Source organism: Aquila chrysaetos, chromosome 5, assembly GCF_900496995.4.
Source record: "Aquila chrysaetos chrysaetos chromosome 5, bAquChr1.4, whole genome shotgun sequence".
In the NCBI taxonomy this organism is placed as follows: domain Eukaryota; kingdom Metazoa; phylum Chordata; class Aves; order Accipitriformes; family Accipitridae; genus Aquila; species Aquila chrysaetos.
The window spans coordinates 56150860-56174319 of NC_044008.1; the positions used below are offsets into that span (position 1 = coordinate 56150860).

General features: G+C 41.4%; 1 long non-coding RNA gene across 5 annotated transcripts in view; it reads right to left on the reverse strand.

Moving 5' to 3' along the window:
* The window catches only part of LOC115341332, a 35823-nt gene that overhangs the window by 9867 nt on the left and 2496 nt on the right, over positions 1 to 23460 (reverse strand). For 2 of the 5 annotated variants that reach the window (XR_003923358.2, XR_003923357.2), the window contains exons 3-7: positions 17650 to 17683; positions 11110 to 12140; positions 8887 to 9071; positions 5826 to 6122; positions 1457 to 1610 (exon numbers count right to left, since the gene is read on the reverse strand). This is a non-coding gene — a long non-coding RNA (uncharacterized LOC115341332). Of the gene's footprint in view, positions 1 to 1456; positions 1611 to 5825; positions 6123 to 8886; positions 9072 to 11109; positions 12141 to 17635; positions 17684 to 23460 lie in introns of all 5 variants that reach the window. The other 3 variants (XR_005932429.1, XR_005932430.1, XR_003923359.2) reach the window with 3 other exon arrangements.

Consider the following 23460-nt stretch of genomic DNA (forward strand, 5'->3'; position numbering starts at 1 on the left):
ATAAGCGGCCCTGCAAGCCTAGTGCAGTCATGGCTAAGGTTATCTCGTAGGGGGAATCTTCACAGTGGAACAAAACATTTTGAGAAGAAAAGATTGAAATGAAGCTAAAGCATTCTCAATATCAGATTTTACTTGCACTTTTTGCAATAACACAAAAGGAAGAAAGAGAACAAGAAAATGAGTTAGAGGAAGATGGAGAGAGAGATGGTCTATTAAGCAGAGCTACTTTTTTACTCTCTGAATTTACAGTCCTGATAGACATCTTTATTCAAAATTACTCATTTTTTATATTCAGATACTACAGTTTTCAATACTAGGTCCTAGATTTGTCTGGACAGATTACCCTCTTATTCCCACAATGAAACTTAATTATCCTTTTTATGTCTTCAGATACTTTCAGTCATTTCCTGAACTGTTTCTGGGGACAGAGCAGCTGATGGGTCAGTGAGTAAAGCAAGTACTATGCATCCCTGTTGGCCACACATTTCTGAAGGCAGAAGCCCTTTGGCCCCAGGTCTTCTTAGAAAGATTTTGAGCACTAGTACATGTAATTTGCTCAGATCTACTTTTGCTGAGCTTTTTTTTTTACTAGGCAGAGACTCGGCATTTTCTCAGCACCTTTCTGTGTATTACTTGGAAGGATCTAAATGTGAGTAACTCACCTGGAATCTGTAGAAGGTTATTTGAATGATTCATCTCTGAGACAAGAATAACCCCTCATGAAACCCAGAATGGAAATGACTGCATGGTTTAAAACACACCTTCCTGTATCACTGCTCTTGCAGCAGGAAGGAATGCATCTGAGTAGTTAAAGTCCAAATAACTAAATAAATTTGTTCAAAGCAGCAGTAGTAGCACTGAGGGTCATTTAAGTTGCTGGCATTGAGTAGTTACTAGACTTGAGGACACTTCATTGGTTTCATCTGTGAAGAAACCTACAGCCCACATTATCCATTATCACTACCTTCTTTGTCTGAGCAAAACTAACAAAGGGTAGTCAACATGGAAAGGTTGCATGAGATAACCCAAGACTTGCAAGTACTAAAGAGAAAATTGTAATGAGTATCCATTCAGACTTTGAGAGTTATTTTTTAGCTCTTATTATTTTTGTAAAAGTCTCAGTTCTTGAAATAAGAAAGTAAAGAAGTGTTACAATAAATTAAAACATAAATAGGCTTAAGAAAATCACCCAGTTCATCAGAAAGCAGAGAAATAGCACAACTGGTGTGTGTTATAGAATCCTTTATGAATTAAATGCTAAATCCCAAAGGGCTGACCCGGTTAAATAATTTTAATATATAAATAGAGCAGGTGTTGCTGTGGTACACAGGTATGCTTCATTGGCTTGAACAAGTAGTGGTCAAATGCAGTTTCACAACTAGGCTGGGATTAACAACAGACTTTGTATGGACTTTATACATTCCATAAAACCCAAATTAGACAAAAATCTACTTACCCTGGAATAGTATTCATATTCCAGTCACATCTCTGCATGGAAGTTGCTTCTTCCAAATCCAAATTGTGACCCCAGCCTGAAAGCAGGGAACAGGATGGCACAGTATCACTGAGACTGCATAGTCTTCCCACCAAAACCAGAGATTAAGACGGCACTGTGGAATAAAACACAAGTTTCTCTGTCACACCTAACCTACATTTTTTCCTGATGAGTTTATCACTCTTAATAATTTCCACTAGCCTGAGAGAACAGATAATCTGTTTTCTATAAATACAATAAATAGTGCTTCAAAGGACATGGCATTTATTCAATTCATCATTTCAGTGATCCAAAATAAATGTGAAAAGAAAAGATGTCTAAAGCAACAAGCAGCAGAGGGTCTTGGGCTGAGTCCCCATTTTTGCTGCTGATGGGTTCTGCTATCTTAGACCAGTAACTTCAACCTGCAGCTGGGGTGCATTTGTCTGCCTCCATAAAGCAGATAGCACCTTTTATAGGGCTCTTACAGTACAGTGTACTGTACAATCTGTACAGTGCATGGCAGTAAACTAGGTCCTGATCTCATCTGTGCCCTCGCTCCATGTGACTGGAAAATGGGTGATAAAAAATAATAATAAGCTCTGAATAATTATGTATTGTCTTTATAGTGAAGCAGGTCTTGAGAATTGTGAGCTTTCCACTGGGAGAAGTCCCATATAAAAAATCTCCCTGGCATAAAAATGAATCGGATCCTGTCACATGAATGGCCTGCATTTACCATTCTTTTCACTTACTTTCTAGTCGCTCATTTTTTGAGCTGACTTGTGCCTGTTCCTTGGTTGTCAGCAGAAGCTGGGTAACAAGAACTTGCTGGAAATGGAATATTAAATAAACAAACAAACAAACACAGAAAGAACTGCTGACTCGGCAGATGCGCTATTACAACCATGATGTAAAACTATCAAACAACAAATGTAACTTCTGAATGTCTCATGATTCACATCACAAACAGCAAGGGAGAAAAGTGAAAGAGGATTTTGACCAGTACTAATGAATTTGGAACAACACTGGATTTTGAGATCATAAGCAATTCAGGATGGGTCCGGATTGAATTCTTGGTCTGTCTGAGCAGCATATGTTCTCCTTCCCGTAACCGTTGCAGCATTAAGCACTGCATCCATCATCTGTAAAAAGGCAGCACTTGGACTACCCTGATAGCAAGAACTAGTCCGCTATAACCAAGAAAATCAATCAGCATCTCAGATCTAGGATACTGAAAATGTTTGGGAAGTTCAGGAGAACACTTCTCTCCTCCCAAGCTCCTGACAGCTCTGAGTGTCATACCAGGGCTGCTTGTTTCATCTGGGAATTGGGGAAGGCACATGTTGCCTAGACTTTGAAGCTCTTAGAAAAGGTAATAGTTCATACGTGCTGCATTGGGCTCACTCCAGGTATGGGGCATCTCCCCCAGGAAGATGGAGCAAAACAGAATAGGGCAGAGAGAAACACTGTGAGTAACCTAACGGAGGTTTTGGTGGGAAGAAGGGGAGATCAATTATCGGAAAAATCTGCCCGCCATTAAGTGTCCTGGAGCAACTATTGTGACACTGAAGCAGTGAGTTTCCATGTGGCTTTAAGACATCTGCCCTAAGGAAGCATTTGCAATTGAAACTGCATCCTCTTTTTCTTAACTCTCCAATTCCCATGGGCCAGCAGTTGCCTTGCTAAATGAAATGCTTCTTTAGGGAGACCGGCTGGCCCCGGGGACTGGTAATGCAATATAGTGCCTTTCATCTCTCACCCATGAACCCAAGTCAAACAGAGTTTGGTAAATGGCCAATAACCCTTACCATCCCAGGGGCTGTTTGGGTGACCTGTGTGAAATGAGGAGGGTCATCTCTGTGTCTGTTTACTAGAAGGCAAGCGTCAACTTCACCATAAAAAGGGACACAGTTACTACTCATTATCACCCAATTTAACATTCTTAAGCCAAGAGAATAAGCCCGGAAAACTCAGCCATCTTCTTACTCAATGATGGTAGTCCCAGTATGTCAGGGCTTGAAGTACATTAATGAGGACAGTTGCATTGTAGAAAACCAGGCTGTGCCTCTCCTGTGGACAAGAAATCCAAGTCTGAACAGTGGCACGTGATTGAAGTTCTCCCCAGATCTATGTGGAAATGCCCAGGAAGAATGGTTCAGTTTTTAGGTGCAGCAGTCACTGAAGCATAGCCATGAAGTTACAGAAAGCTGCAGACTTCTGCAAATCTGCATTTAGGGTCTTAAATAGACACAGGCAACCTGCATAGGGACACAGCATCCAGCACCGATAGAGTTAATGTGCTGAGAAATCCTTCACTGGAAGGCTCTGTTCCCTCACCCGTCATGAATATACTGTTCTGGTTACCAAAATAGCTGTATTTGGAAGGGTTGAAGGCCAGAAGCTCACTGTGCTACCCATTCTTGCCCTATGCACTGCTCATTTTAAGGTCAGACCTTTAGCATCAGGAACCTGTTAGAAGAAAGAAGAATCACTTTAAAAGTTGTTGCCACTCTGGGGGTTACCCTGGAAGGTCCAAGAGGGGAAAGGGAAGGGCGGGGGCAGATAAACACTTGGTCAAATGAAAAATCAGTTGCCCCTAAACTTCAATAGATCTGCATAAACCTCCAAAACCCACTCAAAACCCCAGCCAGCTTGTTCTTACCCACAATGTCTCTAGTCACCACTATCATTTTCTAGCCCTTCTATGCCATAGCAATGATAACATTGTCATTGTCAATTCTGAGTTACTGTTTAATCCCTACTACTTGATTAATTGCACTAAATTGGTATACCTATATTAATTAAATGGAAGACGGCAGAGGCAGCTTTTACTTATTCTTTTGCGTGGACCATTTCCCAGGGCTTCTGAGGTTGTGGAAAAATAACAATACAGACACACCACACGTCATATTTCAGCTCAGCTGATAAAGCTATTTTACTCATACAGTGGCCCATGATTTTTTTCACATATCACAGTATAGGCTTAATTACCATGCTGCTGTTGCATGGCAGCTCCCCTTGCTTTTTTTTTTTTTTTATTTGTATTGTTTGCAAGTCGTAATCATGTTTTCCTGTCATCCCCGAGCAATGTGCGTGCGTGCGTACAGGCAAATGCCAAGCTTGGAAAGGAAATTTGATGCGTGTCCATGAATTGGAGTTTTCAAACTTTGGCTGAAGATTAGTACATGTAAACATAGCTCTGCCCCCCTCATCTTGGATAATTGGTCACAAATGCTACTTGACACTTCTCAAATCAGACACTTTACATACTTCTGAGCATAGCTGAACTTTTTTGGCAGGAATTAATTTGCTTTGCAACTCAGCCACTCATTCCTGGCCCGATCCCTACTCCAGTGATTTCAGTGCAATGTTGTGCCAGTGCGAGAAGAACAGAGGCAGGACCAGATCTGTTTGCTAGCGTTGACGAGCCTGGCTTTGTTCACTCCCTCAGAAATACAATTACTGCAGCTAATGTTCTGCCCTTTGCCAGCCTTGATTAACAGTGGGATTTTTACCTTTAAGTCCCTCTTTCTATCTCAATTACTGGACAAGTTACATTGCATCAGGGGACAACTCAGAAAAATGAAGAAGGCAATGTAGCATCACAAGAAAATGCAACTTCTGACACACCAGGACCCTACCACAGCAACATCAGCTTTATGGGGGAGGGCTACAGACACCACCCGCCCTCAAAGACATTGTCTCAGCTTTCTCCTACCTCTCCTGCAAACGGTGCACGCCCCAGCAGAGAAGGGGAATCCATTTCTGAAGTGCTGATGAAGTTTGAAGTAGCCACAGAATTTCATGCTATTAAGCAGCCTCCTGTTTGCTCTGACATTGCTGTGCGTTTCCTCACCGAGCACTGGTACTGCAAGAGCTGAGCAGACCATATGCTCACTCAGAAGGGCTGCCAGGTCTCAGGGAGCATTACTGTGCCTACTCCAGGAGGGGTTTGGGGCAAGAACACTTTCCATAAAGGTTTTCACTAGGAATATTGTATTTTATCTGGTGATTTCTTTCTGTCCAGCCTCTGGACTAAATGGCAGTTTATCAGCATATCCATGTACATCTATGAATAACCAATGGAAAATATCATTCACCCTTTATTCACTGGGATGTTGATAAGCTGCAGCATATTAAAAATGTTTGTCAGTTTGTTCTTTTCAGCTATCAAATGGGATGTGTGCCAGCATGCCCTCCTCATGCTGGCAGCTTCATCCAGAAAATGGAGAAAAAATGATGAAACAATGTCAGTTCTAGAAGAGGGCGAAGGTTCGCATGAGTTATTTTAGCATTATTGTCTTGCTCATCACTAACACCGAATCTGTAAATTAGATTGAGCTCCTACCTGCTGAAGCAAAGGATGAAACTCTGTGCTGTGCTTCAGGTATAGACCATGAGAGGAGCAAATACCTGGTCACGCACTCATGTTGCCTTGGTTCTCAGGGCTTCATACAGCTGGAAGCACTGATAAGGAGCCAGGACAGGAACAGTCCATGCAATATTTCTCCGACTTCTGGTAGCTTGGGCCGTGACTGAGAGCTGAACCACCACCCAGCGACAGTCAGGGAACCAGCTGCACCGACCACCTCCCCGTGTGCTTGGTCCCCACACTTTCCAATCCTGGTCTTGTGATGGTTCATCCCTAGAAAAGAAGGGTAGCTGCTGTTATAAGAGATATGGCAGATTCACTCTGGAGAAGCAAATGCCCTTATTGCCCCTGAATTTGCCATGGAATAATGCAAGAGAAGATATTGCCTGCTAGTATGTCTTGGGTTTTCATAGATTCTTACCTTAAACAGATGGAGATGTATCTTACTTCCTCCTGTTTAACTCTGATGTTGGAACCATATGGGAGTGGTGGGTATAATATTTATAGGTGAACAAGGCACCAGTTGGCAAAGAGATGCAACATAGCTCTAAAGCCTGAGCTAAGGAGGAGGCTTAGTTTCCATTGCTATTATCCATCACTATATAAATTTAGCTTTCAGGTCCTAGACATTTTAAAATAACACGCCTAGTGTTAGAATAGAAGAGTATCGGAAAAAGTGAATTACAGGTTACAGGCTTCTAGTATTTGCAGTAAAAGAACTATTATAGTAATTACACCTATAGAGTACTCATTTATGTTGTTATTATGGGAAAAGGATGGTAGAATTAGGATGTACGGAAAGAAAATCTTGCAGAAAGGGAGCCAAATGATTTAGCTGGGACAAAGAACTATGATGGCTACTCAACACACTTCTGTTTTCAGCACGTGAGCTTACCGTGTGTGTGTGGACCCGCAATGTTCAGTGGTTTAGGGGAAACCACTATAGGTCACTGATGTCTGGTAAAAATGGGAACAAACCACAGCCCATGGAAAGGCCTGACGTCACACACAAAGCCCCAAACTGGGAGCTGGATGCCTTATTGTACCGGTGAACATCTCCATAGTCTTTGCTAGGTGAGAATGGAAATTGCCCAAATGACTCTGTGAGCTCGATACTTCACAGACAAAAATCCTTCCCCACTGCCAGAAAGATCAAACCCAAACTCTTGAACATTTGAAATGAGACCAGAATAAGAAAAAAAAATCTCTTTTTCAGGGGAAAGGTGAATCTCCATTTTGACTCATTATTTTGTGGTTGGGGATAAGTGGCCATTATTAGTAGTACATAGGTACCCACTGTTGTAAATCTACTGCGTTACCTCCTGGATGTCATTACTGAAAGTGAACTGTTGCTTCAGTGGCTAAAGATTTACTCACTTAATGCCTGGTGTCATCAACAAATTCAGGCTGGCAATGACATCCTACTTGTCTAAACTAATATACAGCTTTGCACTCTCCTTGTGTTTCTTCCCATTCAAACTTACGGCTTAGTGTTAACGTCTACCGCTAACCAACATTACAGCTGAAGTGAATGAAGTGATGAATGAACACACAGTTTGCATGTAGATAATTAGAAGTCCGGCTGAGCAGATCACATTATTTAATGTATCATCATTATGTTTGTATTTTAAAAGCATCTAAACAATATTATTTCTTCTAAAACTCCATCTCTTCAGTGCTCTGACACCAGGGATGAATTGTGTTATGCATTTTGGTAGAGATTTGCTTTCTAAAAAAATGATGGATCCACTTGGAGCTTAAATCATTGCTGTAGTAAGTTAGTAAGTTGTCCCTACTTGAGAAAACTCTTGTGTCAGGGGTAAAACTCCTTGTTTGGCTGTGCTGCAAGAAACAGGGTAATATTTAATTATGACAATTCAAACTCATCTGGTTTCTCCAAGTGCAGACTATATTGATTTACAGTACTAATATAGAAAAGGCAGGATTAAAAAACTGGTTTATTTAGAAACTTACTTATTCCTAAAAATGTCTGTTCAGCTCATTTTTAAATTTGATTTCTTATCCCAGGTGAATTACATTGCATTTCTGAATCTCAAGAACTGCTTGTGCCTGATAACAGCTAATCGAAGTCCCAGCATAGTTCAGTCATTTTGATTGTAAGATTTTTGTTTGTTGCTTTATTGGACAATGGTGTTTGCAAAAGAGAGATTAAGAGCACCAGAGACAGCATTACAGACCATAGTTAGTGCATGAGACTTAATATTAGTATAGGACCACAGTCTGTAAGATCAGTGGCAAATGAAACCAGCTTGCAGACAGAATCAATGTCTTGTTCTGAAAAAACAGTAAGGAAAATCCGTGCCAGCGTTTCAGCATGACAAATGAACTTAGGCAAGTTGAAGATAATCACGATTATTTAATATTCCACAGCTTTACAACTCAATACTCTGTGGACAAAAGATCAGAAGGCTGCTGAGTCCAAAGTTTTGAATCTTTGGGTCAATATGCTTCTCATGTCTTCAGCATTTAGTCTAATTTAGGAGGAAACAGTTCTGAGCTAAGATAAGATCTCAAACAAAATTGACGTGGGCTCACAACATGGCCTAACATAACAATTTAATCTATCCTGTGCTTCCCCTGAAAGAAGGCTTAATAACTGTGGTATGATTTCACCTGCTGCTTCTAACATTTGCTCATTCTTTTTTCCTGAGCAAATTTGGACTATCAGATGGAGAGCAGCTTTGTTCATGGTAGACAAACTTGAATTCATTTAGGATTAATAACAATGGGTTCAATCCTGGATTCAATGGCAGTCTTAATGAATGGAGTCCTTGGAAGACAAATATTTGTTTGTGTTAAAGAGAAATAATTAATTCTCAATTTTCCTGGGTATGAGGTGATTACAACACATATCAGAAAATGTTTTCCCTGTGTATCCACCCTTGAGCGTACGAACTGCAGGAATGTTCCCCAAGCCCTGGCATTGCAGATACAGGCCATTTTGACTTTGTGAAACTTCAGATTTTTAAGTAACAATGAATTATTTGGTGTGAGGAAAAACGTGTCTCTTACTCACAGTATTATCTCAGGCCCTCGTGGTGATCTGATGCCGGGGAGTAAGGCGAGAGAAAGGTCCATGTCGCTGCGATCCGTCAGCAGTCGTAGCTCACGACAGGACTACTCAGATGGAGGAATCCAGGCTGGATCTGGATTTTGGCCCAATCCTCACCATTGTCTTAGACGTGGGCATCTTCCAAATTCCTGTGGGAAATCCCGCATTCTTTACTACTTTCCCTGCCTCTTAGGAAGCAACCGGCGCACACGCCACCACCATGCCTGGCCAGGGAAGAGCTGGTTGAGCCGCCAGGCTGGGCTGCACTGTCCAAAACTGAGTACCCGCTGACCTCAGTAAAAATTAGAAGGCTTCAGTAAATTTACCCTGCAGGCAATATTACCCTGGAAAAACATCGCCCACGTTGCTAGAGTTTAGGACAACAAATTAGAGCTTTTCATATGCACTGGAAGCTTCCCCCCCGCTTTTTTTCTCCCCCCTCCCTGCCCCCCCAGTAACATCCAATTGCTTAATTCCATTTGAAATCACCCAGGGTAGGCACCTAAATAATCTTGTCCTTCATGCCTGTCAACATCTTGAGGCACCTAACCACCTTTAGAGATGTGGTGTGAAAGCTTGTGAACGATGCAATCGAGGAGGGAAACAAAAGACAAGTATCCCTATTTGCTGCCCAAGAATCCACAAAGAATGCTGCTTCAGCTCTGCTCTGATTTCTAATTAGATTATGAGTGATGTAGGACTCTGAAGCCAAGCTGGAGTTTGTGCTAGCACTTTGCATGTATGAATGACAAAGGGACACCACTTTCATATTGATTTAAGCAAGCCAGTGGAAGAATGTTTAAACATCAAGTGCTTGATGCCCCAGTTTGCCAGAGCACCTGGAAATATCAAATTAATTCCAGGTGTTCTGCCATTAAGACAGGCTTGCTGCTTTTACAGCCACACACACAAAATGTGGCTCCCAGTTCCACAAATAAAAACTGAGTGGTTTCTGCTCCTAATGCCTCGACAACTCTGACATATTGCAAGTTCTGGAAAGAATTTTAATCTACATAGTTTTTTAAATGGGGAGGGGAGTGAGGGGGGAGGGATTTTAAATATGCTGCATACAATTTGTGATGGTCATCTCTAAAATGCAGCTCCATTATCCTTTTCCATTTGGAATGAATGAGGCTAATTAATTTCAGGCCATACTTGATGAGGTCAGCACCATACGAAGGGTGCGTGCTAGACATTGCTAATCTCTTTCAGCTGAGAGTGATGAATTAAAGATGAAGCATTCCTTTGCAGGCCTAATTTAGAATGTATATCAAAAACCTACAGCAAATAATACTATACCCTACAACAAAGGAAAACTTGTTCTCTCAGGCTCCCATGTAGGGTTGATTTTAAAGGCATTTTCATTTCACTTTGGAATTCCAGCTGTGGATGGGTGAAACAGTTCAGAAAATTCAAGCTTTCTCTCCTTCTATTGCTTTTATGGACAAAAGTAGGCAAGGGGGAGGCCAAGGGGAGAGAGAAACTAGTCAGTGTTTGATCCTGTGTATACTGTGATTCTGACTGTACGCTCGACATTTAGGAAAGCTGCCAGGGTCTTATGCTTCCCCAAGCACCTGTGACGTGACACCCCCCCACCCCCCCAACAGTGCACACTGAAATTTTACTGTTGGATTTTTTTTTAAGTCTGGGGGGAAAGCTATCAAGTGTCCTGTGTTGTTCAGCATCATCTCAAGGATGTTTTGTTGGACATTGCAGGCTTTTCCCTGGGAAGAAGGACGGGTCCGGCAGTTCTGCTAGGTCACCCAACAAGGACACAAGAGCTCCCAAGCCAACACGGAGCTGTGTTTGTCCGTAGGGAAAAACACCTCCCTATGCAAAAAGGTCCCATCGCATGTAGGGGCACAGGTAGCAAAATTTAACAGAAAAAGTCACCACGAAAGCAACCACACCAGGTCTGGAAGCAATACATATTGCTACAGGGCTCTCAAATTTGCTGAACTTGGGGCTCAGCCAAGCTTTGCCACCTTTCCCTTAGGCAAAGCCCCCCATAAAGCCCACAGGGGTTTCCCCCAAGTGAGGGACTGCAGGATTTGGCCCTGTGGGCAGCAAGAAATTAACCTTAATTGTCCTTTGGGTAAAACAGGGACTATGAAATCCTAATCCGGCCTCGGAAGGAGGCTAAAAGCAATAGACCACCAGCTTCCCCACCACTTTGCTGTTTAATACCTGGCAGTTTCTTGAAATTCTTGACAGGTTGCTGCAGCGAGTCGAAGTTCCCAACTGGTGGCCATAAGCGGCTGCTGTCTTTGTATCCCAGTAGTCCTCATTAGAACAAAGCTGCTTCGAATTAAATCCAATCTACATGCCGAATCAATCTTTCAACCCTTTGATTGCTTCTGAAAATATTTATATTTCTTAATAATGCACATTTTGTCCCACAGCCCGTGATTAAACCCAGACAAGGTCCAGAGAAGCCTGAAGTATATGTGGAAGGGGTTATTTTGGACAGGAAAAGAAAGATAAAGAACACAGGTTTTTCCTATTGTGAAGCCATTAGAGTGTATAAATCTAGCAATTGCAGTTGTATAAGCATCAGAGTGGGGTTGTAATAAATACAGATTGGAGTATTATAGTAACCAAATGGAGTTTATGGATTATGTTCACTAGTTCATATTTCTCAGCTACTACAATCTAACTAGCGTCATGCTGCACTCAGCTCTATTAATATTCCCTTTTAATATTCTCTTTACATGTTTGGGGGGGAAAAAAGTTAGGAATCAACTGCTGCTCCCTGTAAAACAAACATGTTTAAAGAATCATGCCCTCCAAAGAAAAAAATAAACAAGGGGATGCTGTAAAGTGACTGTGTTAGAAGGGCACGAGCTGCGGCTGGCTGAAATAGGCTCCATTCTGCTTAAAGTTAATAACTTCCACCTGAGTGAGGATCTGGCCCTAATGCAGGGCATTTCCTGCGTGAAAATTAGGATGTAAAAATGAAGACAATAACTGCTACTATCCCTTACCCGGGTAAATTTTGAAGGTGGTAAATAACAAGCTTTGGCTGGAGATGAGAAACACACAAAGGCTTTGAAGCTGTGCTTTGTGGTAAATACCATATTATTCCCTCCTCAAAAGGTAGAATACATCACAGGTAAGATATGTGGAGATGAAGGGACGGATACATTCCTTGGCTGAGAAGTAGCCCAGATAGGGCCTGATCCTCCAGAGCGGGGATTTGCCGTCGATTAAGAAGGTAGCTGTGGCTGAGGACACAGATCAGATAAAGGCACTGTACCTGTCTCCCTCCCTAAACATAAATGACTGCCCTTGTCTATAATAAAAGGGAAAAATTGACTTCAGAAAACATGCCACGATAAATCTCCTTGGATAAAGTAGTAGAATGCCTGGGTGAAAGGGAAAGAAATCCTAGAAACTAAAAATATATTATGCTTATTTAATATCGTTGTCAGCAGCAGCATCCCATGGTAAATACAGCTAATATACCTCAGCAGTGGGCTGGTAAATGCTTGTGATAGTTTTGCTTGTGACAGTTTCTCCTTTTATAAAGGAGAGAAGGAAATATTCTCAGTTAAAATATTATTCATTGATTCTTTCATCACATATTTCATTATACTAAGCTGTAATTTCCTAAATATGTTGGGGAGGTGGTATTATTATTATACATATATCCTGAGTCTTGACAGCTATTTTGCATTAATATATGATTTGGATGCTCAGTCTTTAAGGTAGAGAGAAGGGGTTTTTATCATCGCCAAAAATAAGGGGAGAGGAGTGATGAAAAAAACCTTTCACAAGTAGGGACGGATCCAAAATCTAATCACACGCATGAAAATCCATTTTGGATCAGGCCCCCAGCAGAACATTGTATAGTATAACCAGTATTTTCTGAATGTCTTCTATTGTTTGACAACCCTGATTTCACACTAAACTTGGAGTTCGTTTCCGAACAGAAGCCTTTTGTATAGAAACTTTAAATCATATCCCTTCATGAACACACACATACCATAGAGGATATTGTCTTATTAAAGAGTTTAAGCCTAAAGGTGTATGCCTATTTTTAAAAGAAATTTTCTGATTGTAGATAACTGCTCAATTTGATTTAGTGTCCAATGATAGTGATGGGGTTGATAACTGAGCATTCATCGGTAATTCATCTTGTGCTAGTAGAAATTTACAGCAAAGCAGTGCTTTCCCAACACTGACAAGTCCTATTAATCTTCTTCAGACACATTTCAATAGGTGTCTCCATCTGTGCCCAACATCTAAACACTCTGGCATCACTAGGGACTTGGAGACACCTTCATTTCAGGTTACACTAGTGAAAATGTGATACTAGATTGTACTCTATTTTTAACCTAATTCTCTCTTTTCATTCAATTAGCCTTTCTTGCCTGCATTTTTCTACTCATGTGTAACATCCTTTTCCCAGGAAGAGCTTAAAAATGAGATTTAGTTACTTAAAGAGACAGAATCTGCCAGGGCAAGAGCAACCAACAGCTTAATACATAAAAGCAGGGTAATAGAGCTCACGCATACAGTGCGGAGACCGAGTCGCCAGCCGCAAAACACGTCCTGTGTTGCATGCCCACGATACTGCCTTCCTGATGCACCTCTTGCAGGCATTGTTCGGTTAGGACAGGTCTGAAACCAAACACCCCACCTCCAGCTTCCCAATGTTAAAACAATTGCAGAGTATTTGGGGGTTGAAATCCAGTATGTACCAAAACACCTCTGTTTGTTCAGGCTGTACGGGGATCACCACCATACATCCCCACTTCACTTTACATATACGGCTAATGCATGAACAAACACAGCACAGTCAAATTACAGCAATAACATTTATGGGTGGATTATGTTCCAACTTCCTCGCTTATTATTAAAAGCAAGTAAACTGCAAAGCACATGGAAGAGGTAGGGTGCAAATGCGGGCGAATTTCCACTCAGAACCAAATGTTGTTTTTTCACTTTCAAAGCTGCGATGAGTTTGTTAGCAGACGCAGCACAGCTTTAAAGCTTACTTATTCAAAAATGTATGTTTGGGTTCTCTTTTTCCTCCTTACTCCATTTACGTTTGCCTTTCAAAGAAGAGCAGATGCACACCATTTGGATTTGGGTGGCTCCTACTTGCTCTGAACTTTCTTCTGAAAAGAGCAAACCATGAGCCATGCGTCTGCTCCACAACTCAGAGGCAGTTTCAAACTTTGTTTCTGGCTTTATGAAGTTCTCTTGTGAGTCGTATTATAGATCTAAATGACCTTATTGTAGGTGGCAAGTTTAAATGTGCCATATTAATAACTTGTTATCCAAGACAAATTAAGTCCTTATGTGTCAAAAGCACTCTGCTCTGGATTACCTACAAGACAAGTATTTATTGAATAAACGTTGGATCCAATTTCATTTTAATGTGACTGACTGTATGCTTCAGCCCCTTAGAATGAGATAAAAACACTCAAAACCTATAACTGTGTTGCAACATTACACCTAACTTGTCTATTTCTATTATTGTCTTTTTAATGTGGGATATCAAAAGTGTTTGGGGTTTTTAAGGATGCTGATGATTATGATGATGATGATGATGTTGTTATTATTATTATTATTATTATTATTATTATTATTATTATTATTATGGAGAGAGAGAGAAAAAAAGACTGGCATTCAGCCTAAAGAGAAATCATTGAAACAAATTAATCCTATGCCGTTTAAATTGACATGGTAATCCATCATCAGCAAAGGGAAACTCTGAAAGCAATCTAGAATCTGCAGTGTTCTTTCACTGGCCCTCAGGCACAAAGACAGATAGTAAAAGAGGAAGAGGGAAAAAAAAAAAAATCATAAAAGTTAGCAGCACCTTAGCAAAGGGAAGAGCTAGAGAGAGCAGCTTTCACTTTTTCCTACTTTCAACCATCCAGTTCAGAACGCAATGCTGATTAACCTTCAGCCGTTGCCTACTAATGTTTACTTCTGTATGTCAAATCACCTTTGGCTGCTGAGATAGGAGTAATTTCAAATAGTGCAGAGCCCCCATCCTATACAAACTCTACCATTGAAAACTCTGCCAAACATCAACTTGGGCATTTCTGCTTACAGAGGGCCTTTTATTAGCCTAAACTTGATCATTCCAAATGGACGATAAATTCTATCTTCACAGCCCTGGACAAAAGAGCTGTACTATCCTTAGGAGTTTAATAGCCAGGATTTTCATAGAGCTAGCATGAAAAACTGAGGGGTTTTATTTGGGTTTGAGTTTGGGGTTTTTTTTTTTGTCTATCCCCTGCTCTTTCAGCAGGGCTGTCCACTATAATGTATGTTTCCCAAGGGTTTTTTCAATCTAGTTTTAAATATCTAAAGTGATGAGACTTTGTGCACCTTTAAAATTTTATTATACTTACGGTCAGAAGAAAACATAAACCTCTTGGGCCTTGAAAGCCCATTGCAATACAGCCATTATCCCTATAATGTCAACAGAGCTACAAAATTCTCTAGAAATAAACCTTTTAAGAACAGCTTTCCCTGCCTCGTGTTTTCGTTTAAGGTCAGTAGTGCATCACTTTTTGGAAAATGTTTCCCCTCTCTGGCCAGATTTAGCAATCTGAAATAGAATGTATATTACTAAATGAATAAGTTTAATTTTAGACGCTGAAAAAATAAATAGAAGAAGAGAGCTAGGGCAGGAATAATACCTTTCAGTTAGAAACAGACATAGTAGAAAGAAAAAGTCAGAACTTTAGTGCCAGGGGCAAAGGGGTGAAAGGCTGGCTAATACGAACCATATCCAACATCTGCCCTATTTTAATTTAGCAGGGATAAAGTTTCTTCTTTTTTATTATTAAGAAAACTTTATGTGGCAGAGAAACCCATGAGCTATGTTATCAAAACTGTTTTATTGTCACACTGAAACTTAGAACTATTAAGAATTGGTGGAGCAAAGAGATAAAAACTCCCCCTTCTCTCTCCTTTTATACTCTGTGACAAGCCTGGGCTCAGGTCCTGCTGTCTGGGATGTCCTTTTCACGTCTTTATGAAGTACTGCACTTGGGGCTGTAACATAAAGGGGAGGTTAATTGTTCAGGATGGGTCCAAATGATTGATTCTCCAGGTAAAAAAAAAAAAAAAACAAAAAAAAAAACCTGAAGATTTAAAACAAAATACTGCTGCAAAGACGTTCACGGTGGTCGCCCTCAGAGATGAGTGATGGTGGTGGTGTACAACAAGTGTAAAGAAGGGCTGGACTGGGGAGCTAGCTGTATGAGAAACAGCCCAAATTGCCAGGCTGGGACATGATCTCACTCCATCTAAAGTTTTCCACCTAGATAGTGCAAATTCTACTATAAAATAACAAAGTATACTAAAACACATGTGAGTAGCTGTAGGAGAAAAAGAGCAAATTGGTTTCTGACAAAAGAAGGATGAATACCTTTGGATAATCTAAAGTTGGAATTTGATTGAAAGCATAACAATCCTTTAAGCATCAATATGCTTAGGATCCAAAATATGGTTATTTTATTACCAGTTAATACTTAGATCAAAGCAAAACACTGTAGCTGGAAGGGACATTCTCTCTGGAAATAAAGTTCCATGTAATTATTTCCTATTAAAAACTAAAACTGGTCTTAGATTCAAAAATTTGTGCTTCCTTACATGTGATATAATGCAAGCTTGTCAAGAGAGAACAGACATGCCATTTTTCACTGTTTGCTGGTATCCCTTTGCTTTAAAGTTTTCAGTTTAGCTTTAACCTTTGAATGTGAAAAATTCTCATCCAATTTACCTCAGTGAAACACAGGGGATTATTTTGGATAATATCGACTAATTTCTTACAAACAGAAATTAGAATTTGATATAAACCAGCACCATTTTAAATAAAGTCTCCAAACATAAGGAGGTAAAATATAAAGAAAATGATACAGTGATTAATCAGCAGTTGAAACTTAAACATTAAATTGTAAACAAGTGTTTTACTCTTGGGTAAAACAGCTCATCTTAATTCAATTCGGGACATGGAGTTTAAAATATGCACTCAAAATATTTCCAAGAAAGCTGCAACCTTTCAGAGGAGAGAGATAAGAATGTATTTTAATTATGAGGTTATAAATATGCGATCTAGTTTTTTTTTTTACCATCCCCTAATGTGGTACGTAACATTGTTCAGATGCAGTTATATATCTATCTGACTGTCTCTATTCCTGTCCAGGGTTTTCTTTTTAATTTTTTTTTTTTTTTTCCTGATAGTTCAATCTCTATTTATGTCATCTCTGATGCAGGCCCTGGAAAAAAATAATGTCTCTTTCTGTACTTATAAACTACCACAGAATAAATAGGGAATGGTTCCTTTTTAAAACTGATGGGCTAGTATTATAAGTAGCAATATGAAATATTTAGACACATTATTTCAAGCTTTCCGGCTGCTTCTGATTCTGCTAATTATTTTTGATTTGTCACTCAGAAATAAAAAAAAAACTTTAAGGAGTTCATTAGGACTGCAGAAAGGAAGAAGAGTCAGATATAAGGCAGCAATTATAACTTGGTTTTAAGAATTTTTTTATTTTTTGCTGACTCCTCAGCTATATTGTTTAGTAGAAGGATGGCTACAATATAATTCTACATTAAAACCTTGTTAAATAAAGAAGGAGCTGAGACATTCAGCTAGGATATTGTTTGCTAGCTCAATTAGTATCCAAAGAATTTGAAAGTACAATAAATGTATCTGAAGACCATATCTAAACATACTTACCAAAAAGTACCCACCTCTCTCAGCAGTTCACATATTTCTGCCTTCTGACTGGGAGGGGAAAAAAAAAGAGAAAAGAAAAAAAAAAAAAAAAAGCAGTTCTGATGTATAGGTTAAGACTGGCGTATGGCAAGGTTTGTGTGAAATACAAAGAAACCTGTATTTCACTCAACAATTTCATTGCTTAAACATATAGTTTAGAAGCATCTTTTCCTTAAACATGTGGTTCAATAGCATTCTCTTCAAAGGAACAATTCAATGTGTTAAAAGATTTAAGAACAAAGAATGTGCTGCAAAATGCAAATTCTTACAGTGTTATACTGTGTATGCAATTATGTATGTAGGCAGATAGATATAATTTGAGAGTTATTAACTTTCAACATCAATGATGTACCCTGAATCAATACAATGTAACTACCTATTAAAATATAAACCAGGTGTGTTACCAGGCAAATACAGTCTGAGAAGCTTTTCTAGATTTTTTTTTTTTTTTTCTTTAAAGATTACAGCTCTACTATGGACAAGAAGCTCAAGAGATTGCTGCTGGTCCTAAAGATGGAGATTGCTTTGCACCTTTTTTTTTTTTTTTTTTTCAATATTTGACATTTCTAGAATATTTCATTTCCTCCACGTTTGAAAAAAAAAAAATTTTAAAAATCCCACTCTGAAATGGTGTAAAGGGAATGAATTTTTCTCATAAACATCCATACATTTATGCACTTCCCCATGCATGGGAACAAGAAAAGTTCCCTTTCCATTTCCATTTTTCCTTTGGCTCAAGGGAGGGGAATGGAGGGAGCAGAAATCATTTTAAGCCTTGCCCCCCCCCCGCCCCCGTCGGATCGACCCCTCTTGCAAATCCCTTTCTTCTGCCCTCCCTCCCCCAAACACACAGCCTGCCGCAGTTAACCTTGGAGCCGCGCTGGGGAGGGAAGGGTTAATGAAACCAAGCTCTTTACGACCTCCAGGGTCAGACTCTTCCTATCTGCAATCTAAGGAATTAGGTAAGGAGGTTATAAGATTATAGTGAAAGGAGTTATAGGCCCTCGTAGCCTCACACCTGAACATATTGGGCTAATCCACTGGGATTCTTAAAAATCGCTTCAGCTATGGAAAACTGTTAATTAGGCTGAGTGTATCCCGAGGTTTCCTGTTGCATTAGTGATCCAGCCGAGCTGCCTGCGCTCTATAGGCTCACATGAAATGCGCTTAATATGCCTATATATATATATTAAATTTTTTTTTTTTTTTTCCCCTTCTCCACAACTAAAGCCAGCATCAGCCACCGATTTCGGGAGAAAGCAGAGTTTGGGTGAAACTCAGCCCGAGAGATGAACAAAAGTCATTTCCCCCCGCCTCGTCCCTGAGCCCTGAGTGCCCGGCAGGCTATTTGCAGCTGTTTCTAACTTCAGTGTTTGTTTACAGTAGCAAAATTAGCACTTGGAGGAGAAGTGAAAAGCTGTTTTCACATCAGTTTTACTCCTCGGTTCCTAGCTTTAGATGTCTTCCCTCCCTTCCTCCCAGCAATCAGCATCATTTAAAGTGCGGCTCAAACTTTCTCCCGCTCCTTTGACTTAGTTCTCTGCAGTCGCACCCTATTTTCTGCTAAAGAAAAACACAGAGAGAAGGTATCGTTTGAACACGGCCCAAACGTCAGTGATTCGAGGCAATAATAATATATATATATATATATATATATATATAAAATCCCGAGCATCCCTAAAGAACGTATTTTAAGGTCGCTTGGCAGAGCCCTGCCCTGCTCCCAGCTTTCTGCCCTTTGGCACTTAGACACTTGCTCGTCTCCAGCAAAGTTTTCTTTAATCCGCCGAGACACCCCAGGGCTGTACCTGAGCTACGGCTGAATTGCTCCCTACGACCGATAAAATCCTGCAGCAGCAACTCCCCAACTTCAATACTTAAAGCACGGGCTGGTTTTAGCCATTTTGTCATTTGAAGAAATGCTGATTTTTTTTTTTTTATGTCATTTGTGGTCACCCTCGAATTGCAGTAATCTGTAGATTACATATTACGAGCCTTGTCATTACGTGGATAAAATGAGGTGGTTAAACGCTAAAATCCATTTTACTCACCACATTTGCTCGGGGGGGGGGGGGGGGGGAGAACAAACTTGTAGAAGGATTTAAACACCTCGCATCTGAGCTGGATGTGCCCTCACTTCTGCTGCTGCAGAGCTCCCTGCCTGGTGGGCGCCCGGGGCTGGAGACCCCTCAACTTCACTTCCAAGGCAGGCGCCCGTTTACTCCAGCCCTCGCCTTCCCCTCGCTCCTGGGTCTTTTGTCCCCATTTTCGTGGTGTCTCAGCATTGCTTCACAGGGGCGACTTTTCTCTGCCTCTCCTGCGTTTGCTCTGTAGCATTTCTAGGCTCCTACTCGCCTCCTCTCCCCCCCGTTTGCCTCTTTCATGTGTGCCCCTGATCCCTCTCCAGCTGATGCGATTCTTTAGAAATGTGGGTCTTATCCCGTCCCTACCTTTGCCGGCTCTGATTAGATATTATTTTTTCATTGGCTCTGCTACAATGGGTTCCACCCTTTAATCTCTCGATATATTTTCCCCCTCCCGGTATAACCAAATCCATGAAATTCACAGCCTCTCTCTTTGACACGACTGGCTCGTCTAATCACTCCGTATCGATTTCCCTAACTCTTTTCATCCAGCTGAAGACACATCTTAAAACACTCCAAGCCAGAGTGTGCTCTTTGCTTTATACACACTAATAAAATGATTTACCCTTCTCTCTCTGCTCTCCTCACAGGAGAAAATCGTTCAAGTCCCGGCTATTTGTGTGTGATCAGTAAATATTTAGTGTGGCGACATCTTCAGCTCCTCTCCTGATCAATACGCAACCCAACAGGAGGTGGACTATTGTCCGGGTAGTGACTTGCTGAGATCTCCTTTAGATGAATTCTTTGCCCCCCATACAGTCTGTTATGATTTATCCTCGAAGGTAACCAGGAGAGAGAAATTGAGGCTTTAAAAACGTCTGTTTCTAACCTGTTTACCGTGACATTAAAGCACCTAAGCAAGGAATGGCTTATTCTTCCCCCTCTCCCATCTTCCTTTGATGGGCTAACACATCCAAAGCGCTGCTAGAAAACGAGTATCAAACCGGGCAGCCGTCGCACGGTTGCTTCGCATCCCTGTACCCCTCTGCCCCTCTTCCCCGGCCCCTCCAGCAAAACCCCGTCCTGTCTCTGCAGTGCAATGTCACGATAAAGGGGCGATTTCCCGGTCCCGCTCTGCAGCATCTCCGGGCAGCGGACTCGCTCCCACAGCTCTGCCTCAGCGGGTGGGTATCGAAGTGCCCAGGGATGGAGTGTGCCCCAGCAACTTCCAGCCCACCTCCCTCCTCCTCCTCCTCCTCCTCCTCCTCATCGCATCCCGCAGCTCTGCCTGCCCCAGGATCAGGCTGAGGCAGAGCTGGGGGCTGATTGCTTTTTTGTTTGTTTGTCTGTTTAGGGGGGGGGTTGGAACGACGTGGAAAACCTGCAGTGAAGAAAAAAAAAAAAAAAAAAGGAAATGGAGAAGAGCTTAAAGCCCGGTTCCTGTGGTTAACCATACACGAGAGCTTTCCCAGGGTGATAAAATGGACAGAAAGAGAAGTTCGTGAGTGTATGTTTTATCCTGATCTGTTATTTCACTCCTGGGAAAGCCTATGCCTCGAATAGGAAATACTTCCACTTGTAATTACCCCAGGACTGTATGCTGTGTGCCCGCTGATCTCCGGTTAGGTGTCTGTGCAGCACACTCAGGCGAGACAGCTACGCCTTGTGTGCGTGTGTCTGTCTTTGATGCAGGGCTGGGTGCCTATACACAATAGATACACAATTATATCTGTAATGTGTGTGTGTGTGTGCTTACTCACATCATGTCCTATAGCCTACAGAAGTGCCCAGCTATTTATATTATTTCCGTGCGTGTGCATTTGCACATAAGCTATAGGTCGAAGGCACTTCTCTCTGTAAATGTACATTGCATGCATACGTGCTGCATAAAGATATGGCTGTGTGTTACAGATGTGCGACTGTTATTCAAATCTCAAACCAGCTACATCCACCTGTTAACTTTGTTTAGAAACCACTTTCACTAATGGCTTTTCGCTAACTTATTCAGTCCGTTACTCGAGTATAGGAGGCAATGGAGGGGAAAAAATCCATATGAAACCCTGCTTACAACCTCTCTTCGAGAGGACACTTTACACACCTTGCCTAGACAGGGCTCCTATAGAGCGCTTATCTCTCGAATATATCTTTATACTAATGCATACTTAATTGGTCTGTCTTGACTGTCCATATAAAACAATTTAATTAGGGTGCTTTCTGCTTTGGAAAGAAAGAAAAAAAATCTGCCCAGCATTTATTGTATTTAGCACCAATACAGGCAGAAAATGTTGCACAAGTTTTTGGTTGAAAGAGCACCTATGTGTCCATTGAAGGGCGTTGATCCGAAAAGACAGAGAGGACAAGTAAAATCGATTTGAAGCGACCCTCTCTGTCCCTTTCACACCATTCAGACACTCCATTCCTTCTAAGACAAAGACCCAGCGCCTTGGGAATGCTGGCAAGGGGGGGAAAAAGGAGGAAAGAAAAAAAAGGGGGGGGGGGGAAGGCTTCAATCCCCCCAAGCAAAAGGGAGAGCTCTGAAATTCCTTCATATTGCTGTTATTTACCCCCCCAAGATATGTTCAACTCCAGGATTTTCTTCAATTCAGCGTCTAACACTGCTACTGCGAGGAATGTCCCTGGAAGGGGAGGAGGTAATTATGGCTATTAGTGCTGCGAGCCCAGCCTCAACCTTGGTCACTCGCAGGCTTTTAGGGTTAAAATAGCCCTCACCTCTGACCCCTGCGGAGCAAAGTTGTAGCTATCGCCACAAGTTGGGCCAAAGTTTTCAAATCCAGGGCTGGGCAACACCGGAGGGGGGAAACTTCTCCCTGGAATTATTTTTGGTTGGGATCTTAATCATCTTTAGTCTATTTAATTGCCTTTCCCTCCTCCTTTTACCAAACAATCCCTTTCGGAGTGGTGGGGGGGGATCTCGAAATGCCCTGCTCCCACTACCTTTCCCACTGCTCTTTCCATTTAGGTTTAATTTGGCAGATTGTTTTCAAGCATGAAAATGGTTATCATCAAACTGAATTACTAGGTCATCCTTTCATCCACGGATCTCAGGAATAAACGGGGGGGGGGGGGGTGTCCCCCTTTAGGCTTTCCCCACCACGACCCGTTCAGCTTTACAGAAAAGGAGCGTTTGGAAAAGGAGAGAAAGGACGAAAAGCTTGAATTTGTCTCCTGGGCTTTCTGCGCACCTTCACGATCCTCCTCGGCAAGGGGGGGGATTTTGGAGCTGGAGGGGGGGCAAAGTGAGGAGGGGAGGGAGCCCACAGATGCAAGTACCCCTCTGGCAATAATAAAAATTCATTCAAGTGGGCTATGTCTCCATCTTCCATGTACTGATTAGACTTAACAAGAGTGGAAACTTGTGTAGACCATATTTATGGTATTAACGAGCAGTTAAAAGATTTATCCTTCTTCTGATCAATATTGTTCGTGCCCGCCCCCTCCCCCCCCCCGGCGCCCCGGCCCTCCCCGAAGGCTGCAATGACAATCGCCTTCATACTTTTTCATCACCGATCGAGGTGGCAAAACCCTTTTGTAATTTTCATTAGCCCAGTAAACATGCAATTAACATGCAGCACTGTGGTTAACTTAATTCCTGTTTTAAGGCAAGGACAAGCAAGAAATGGAAGAGCGTTTGTTCCATTTGTCAAGTATGACACACTTCTTACCCTAACAGTTTCTTAAAAT